The 6568-nt window shown below is 40.9% G+C and overlaps 1 protein-coding gene across 1 annotated transcript in view; it reads left to right on the top strand.

The window, feature by feature from the left end:
- The first annotated feature begins 955 nt into the window (after positions 1 to 955).
- The window catches only part of oxr1a (oxidation resistance 1a), a 210943-nt gene continuing 205330 nt past the window's right edge, over positions 956 to 6568 (top strand). Inside the window, exon 1 of the mRNA XM_050045734.1 lies at positions 956 to 1105. The gene's annotated coding sequence lies outside the window, so the exon portion shown is untranslated. The remainder of the gene's footprint in view (positions 1106 to 6568) is intronic.

Raw genomic sequence — 6568 nt, 5'->3', positions numbered from 1 at the left:
GGATGGCACTTTAAATATTTTTTTCAGGGGATTGATTTGACTAAAGGGAGGGACATTCAACTTTAAATGGTCGGATTGTGTATTTATTTTAAATATTTCTAGAATCCCAAAACCCTCTGGTGCATTTAAAAGGCATGTTTTCTTTAAAAATGTTCAAAATCCAATCATTCATCACAGCCAGACACTGATATATGGTTATTTATTATGGTGGAGGGAGGGTCATGCATTTTAACCCAGCAACTCAGGGAAACTCAAGGAAAAATATTTAGAGCTGTGGCAAGGGGTTAGATATATTTTTTTTTTTTTAAAAACTTGCACTGCAGCTAGCCCCCTACTACTACTACTACTACTACTAGTACAGTCCTTAAGGGGTTTGCACTGTAAAGTGACTTTATGGGAGGTTTAAGTGGGTTTTTATTTGTCGGTGCAAAATGTACCAGTATGAGTGGCCATTGGGGGCCCCTTTTCCTAATTATTTTGTGGGGGCCCTATGATCACCTGGGCTGCCCCTTCTTCACATAAACCTGTCCAATTGGATAAAACCTCCAAATGGATTGAATATTACACACATTGTTTTTGTTTCAGCATGAAATTAAATGCACCTTTAATGGGGGTGGAGACACAGCAGGGAGGGTGAAACCTCTGATCAGAGTATCTCATGGGATCTGTGTAGTGACTGAAGAAGCAGTGAATTAAACTGCTAATGAAATTGCTACACCCTGCTATTTCACTCTATTTCCACCTACTAGCTCCACATTTTTTTTCATCCTCCACTGCAACTACTGTATCATTCTCATTCCTGCAGTACATCCCAGGATGACAGCTCTCTCTCCCCCTCTCCCCCTCTCCCTNCCCCCTCTCCCTCACCCCCCCCTCGCCTTGCCGGGACGCCTGCTTGGTATGGTCCGCTCCTCCCCTCTCCTACGTCTCACCGATGGTAGTTTCTATTGGGAGAAGGTCAAATGACTCCGCATGTCTGCCTGTGTGTACATTCCCGCGATGCACGCCTGATGAAGACTCACTTCCAACACTAATATCGTGTGTCCGAATATGTTTGCGACCATCTGAAGCTGCTCCCACGCGTCATGTCCCTGTGAAAGTGCCGGTAAGTCTTGGTGTGCTGCGACGGGTTTGTTGTTTCCGAAACGCTTCACCCGGTTTATATGTTGATGTGGCCGGATAAGTCGTTTCCTTATTAAGGTTTAATGTTTGCAAAGTGTTGTGTTTCCGTGCAGCTGGTGCAGCTCAGGAGCCCGGATGGGTTAAAAATAGTTCCTCCAGGATGCTGCTTCTTGTGATGCTCTCAAACAGTACAGGTGAAATCCAGGTGAAGGGGTCGCTGTAATTGTCCCTAAACGCGTCATTGGGTGCTATTTATATCGTTTAATTGTAGTTAAACTATCAAGAGGTATCTTACATCCATTTCTCTTCAATATTATCAGCCATAATCTGTCCTTTATTATGCTGTAGGAGCTTAATGGGCAAATATACCAGCAAAAGTAGGTAGGGACTCCCTTCAGGAATATTGCAGGAACATTTAAAGGTACTAGAGAAGAATAAGGATACCATTAAGTGCCATAAGGTCAGTGTAGACTGTTTACAGAATATTATGGAGGTAAAAGAAAGGCATGAAAGTACAACAGACATATCAGATATTGAAATAATCCCGCATGTCTGCATGAAATGTTTTCCTCTTGTAGTGAGGTGATAATGTTTACCTGCTTTACTCTACTGTAAATGCCATCTGAGGTCAGTGTTAATGTGGGTGAGTGGAAAGTTCACTCCTCAGCAACTAGAAAGCTCTGAGGGAAGGCAGACTTAATGAAGTGAGTCATCAGAGTCAGCCCAAAACTCCCCCCTGCAGAGTAGCATGTAGCTAAGCCTATTACAGCATTGCATAATGCAATAAGGTATAGCCCCATAAGGTGCAGAATGAGCCGCCTTGGGGGCCCGTATATTGTACGGGCTCCTTAATCTCTTATTATACATCCTCATAAAACATATCAGTCCAGAGCGGGGTCAGCATGTTCAGGTAAGGAGCCGAGGAGTGGAGGTTGTATTACTGTCCAGAGACACGCTGAGCTTTGCTGACGCACTCTGTAGTTTGTTCAAGGTCGGTGAGATGTTCAAGGTCGACTCACAGCAAAGTGAGGTGAAGGAGTTGACAAGTGTTGCGTGCTGATGAAAATGTGTCATGATATGACTCGTGTTGTGATGACCATGGCTTGTATTGCTTTGCTTGATTCATATTAGCTAGAAAACAGAGACTTTTTTATGATCACCAAGGCTTCTGTTCATTTTAAGGTTGCCATGAATCCATATAAAAATAGTCTCTAAAAATGAGCTCCTCCAACTGCAGCTGCAACTAACAATTGTTTTCACTTCCAGTTAATCCAGCCAGTCAGTTTTCCCGCTGCCTACGGTAACATATATGACATATATTTGTCCAACTAGTAGTCCAAAACCCAAAGATATTTAATTTATAATATGATGTAAAGATAAGCAGCAAATCTTTATCTTTGAGAAGCCGGAAATTTAGGTGATATGGCATTTTTGCTTTTAAAGTAACTAAAAAAAATCAGTTGTTGCTGATTCATTTTATTGTCAATTGACCAGTCGATTAAACACTGATTGTTTCAGCTCTTACTCAAATACTTTTAAAAATGCAAAGACTCTTAAACCCCTTTCCCACTGCACAAAACCCCGCTAACATCTGGCTTTTGTATATAATGGGAAAGGTTACAACCAGCATTCACTCCCTGGATCAAATGACTCTGCGGTAGTCACTGGTATTTATCAGCTCCAATCGGTTCCAATCGGCAGTTATGCAAATACAACATTCGGGTGGATGTGCTAATTTCATCCACTTTGCCAGCAGATACACTGACAGGTCGCCACAAAATACAGTCTGTGTCTGTCCAAGCAGTGCTCTAACATTGTTCAAAATTGGCACTGAGTTTGAGAGAGAGATTAAAAGAAGTAACCACCATGACATTTTCACTGGCCTCCATGCAGCTACTGTTTACTGACCTTTTTTTTGGCCAGTCCCTGACTACGAACATGTCACACCAGAAAAAAACAAAAACTATTGCCTATTGTAGCCAGTTTCCCCATATTTTAAAAAAAAACAAAAAACAAAAAAAAAACAGTCTTATTTTGGTGGAAAAGTTGTATTATTTTAAATCGAAATGCTGACCAATTTCCTGAGCCATCCTCAAATGGCTCTAATCCCAAGAAATAAAGATCAACTTATTGGGAACCTGTCATGTTAGAGAAAAGAAGAACCATCACCTATGCTACTACAAGAAAGGATAGCACTGACACACACACACACACACACACACACACACACACACACACACACACACACACACACACACACACACACACCTTGAATGATGACTCTCATGATCATATTATGCATGGTCCTGCTGGCTTTGATTAATCCTTCACCCTGTCGTCGACAGTGAACAGTTGCTGTCACCAATTGATTACTGCCTTGAGATTCATGTTGATGAAACTGAACTACATTCACTTAGTAGAAAATGATTTCATACACAGCATTTAAAAAAAAAGAAACAAATTCAATTAGTTCTAATAAAACATATTTCAAGTATGTCAAACTGTGCTTTCATGCTTTTGATGCTCTGTTCTAGCCCTGATAAGCTGTAAAGGATGAGGCTTGATGTTTATCGAGGTGGCCTCGACAAAATTCACTAACACTTGAATTCCTCTGTGAAAGGCTCTAAAGTCATGTGGTGTTTTAACAGCTGCAACTATCTCATCCATCTCTGCAACCTCATTAATGCGCACGCACGGCTCTCAGGTAGAGCCAAGAATCTCTGCGAATTCAGACTGAATTACTGACATCAGATCTGACTTTGTGCCAGGCAGAATGTTTCCTGAAAACACGCTTTGTGAAAAATTAGTTTGAGTGTTTAGCTGCTGCTGTTTTTATCCTGAGGTGTTTCCTATAGCAGTATCTAGTACAAACTGCTTTTACACTGAGCTGATGCAATTTGACCTTCCATAATATAAAGGTAAATTAGTGTCTCTGTATAACCCTGAGTGGCTCCATGCAGATATAAGTGGTTCCATGGAGATTCTGTTGTGTCTACGTACTGCAGTCTATGTAGACATGACTGATCCTGGAATAACGTCCCTCTGAGTCATTAATGGTTTCCATCTATTCTATAACAGCGCCGTGCATCCAGTGAGGAAATGTTATTGTACATATTTATTTGTAATACATATGGTTCTCCAATGGTTCTTTGAGAGCTCTTCAGTCAAACAGACCAGAGGGAGCCACCGTCACTGGTGGAGAAAGAGCCCTAAATCTGCCTTTGTAACCAGCTGCTGCTAATCCGTGTTCAGACCCCAGAACCCTAGACTCATACAAGTTGTTGCAGTGAAAAAGAATAAAGACGCATTTGAGGCTGGGTGATGCTGGGCAGTGCCACATGAGAATGTTAATCTTGGATAATAAATCTCTTAAAGAGGGTTTGTCTGCAACCAAAATCACCTTTCCTCTGATCACAGGCCAAGGTTTTGGCTCTGTTAGGCACTTTGTTCAGGCGGCGTAAGAACCTTGTAGTTGCTCAATCTCAGTCACTTTAAAAGGGAGTCTATGCAGTTCACATAACAAGTTTGTTCAATATTCTGCAATAGCTGATTAACATGAAAAAAAAACCTGTAGCAGAACAAGTAATTGACAAATTGGGAGCATCATTCAGCTGAGTTCAAGGTGCCCTGTGGAGTTTCCTCCTAAACAAAAAGTAATGTTTATTTACTGTGTGTATCCTTGAACATTTCCTCCCTTATAAAACATTTGTAAGGACAGCTCTTTTTAGGTGTTAAATCCTGAATTGTTAACACTCATGTTTACTAGCTTGCAGTTAGTTATCCATCAGGGTCTTAGCCTCCGAGTTTATCAGTTCCTTTTATTGATGTTAGCATGTTTTTTGACAGTCATGCATTGCAAAACCATGACGTTAAACTCATCATCTACGCTGCTGGAAACATGTAACAAGAGGGAGTCGAGGCAGAGAGGAGGAAAGCAGTCCAAAGGGTGGCTACATTTCATAAATAAACTTCTGTAAAGTGGTAATTTCAAGTAAGGGAGGAAACACCAGCAGTATGCTGAAACATCTTCTTATGCAACATGGGCTTAAATTGCAGGAATGCCTTGTATTTGACACTCTACGCACGAGTGCCACAGCTTCCCAACTGAGCAGCACGTCTGTTACAGAGTGTAAATATCCTGTGTTATAATAACATTAGCACCACACAGGCAGGCGGAGCAGATTTGTTCCTTGACTAAGGAAACCTAAAGGAAGACAAATATGTGCAAATATTCTCATCCATTTTAGAAACGTCCTACATTGTGACAGATTCAGAGATCATAAAACGGTTGCATTGATGCTGAAAACCTGTGTAGGCTGACTATTTCCACACAGAAAATTGATCAAGAATCAATAAGAGAATTGTTAGAGTCCAAGGTCATCTCGTCTTGTTTCCTCTGACTAACAGATCCTAACCAAAGATATTCAGATTTATAAATATCTTTCTCACATCGGAAATGTTGCAACCAGAGTATTTGGTGGAAAAAAATGACATGATCAACCAAATGGTTCTCAAAATAGTTGTCTCTGAATATCGATTAATTGAGTAATGACCGCAGTGCTACCTGAAATGATCCCATTTCTGTAAAACTTACAGGTATTAATTTAGAATGTAGTGAAATAAACGTCCTCTGATCTTGGCAAGCAGCTGCATGTGCATTTCAATTCAGGCTTGGTGCCAGCAATTAAACTGCAAGATGAAGGAATTCATTCAGTTTTATTTTAGCTTTTGCAATTATTGGTTTCTCACAGACTGTACTTTTTGTGTTATTTAATTTTTGGAATTAAATAACACAAAAAAGTGAACAACGTGCAAAACGTGAACAGAAAGAGGGAGAGCAGAGGAGAGCAGAGGAGAGGAGAGGAGAGGAGAGCAGAGGAGGGGAGGGTCTTGAATCCACATAAAGCAATTAGATAATGACAGGGGCAGTGACACAGTGATTTGTTGCCTGCTGTTGTAATGTGATTCCAGTAGTACAGCTGAAAATGAATTTTAAGGCTTCCAAGAAATTCATTCTTCCATTATGCGGCTTTATGGGTCCATACCGGCTTCAGACATTGTTTACAAAGATGCGACACAGATTCCCAGACACAACAATGCTTTTATGCCACATTGATGTGTCATGTGTGATGTGCTTCGCTACAGATGACTTGTTGTCACAGAAAAGGCTCCATAATCATTAGGGTCCGGGCAGCTAAGCTTCCAGGATACTATTGTAATCCTAGGTATTCTTCTTCTTTCTTCTTTCTTCTTTCTTCTTTCTTCTTCCGAGGAAATCATACTTCCCATGGGTGAAAACTCACCAAACTTTGCACAAAGGTCCAGTCTCATGCCAGATATCCTCAGCTGTAAACTCAAGCCAATAGTCCTGATGGTGGCGCTACAGCAAGCGTCTAAAGTTCAAAACTTTGAAAATTCACAACAACCATATGTGCTACAACACAAC

The sequence above is a fragment of the Epinephelus moara genome, chromosome 6 (genome assembly GCF_006386435.1).
Source record: "Epinephelus moara isolate mb chromosome 6, YSFRI_EMoa_1.0, whole genome shotgun sequence".
NCBI lineage: Eukaryota > Metazoa > Chordata > Actinopteri > Perciformes > Serranidae > Epinephelus > Epinephelus moara.
This window is presented reverse-complemented; position numbering and strand designations above follow the sequence as displayed.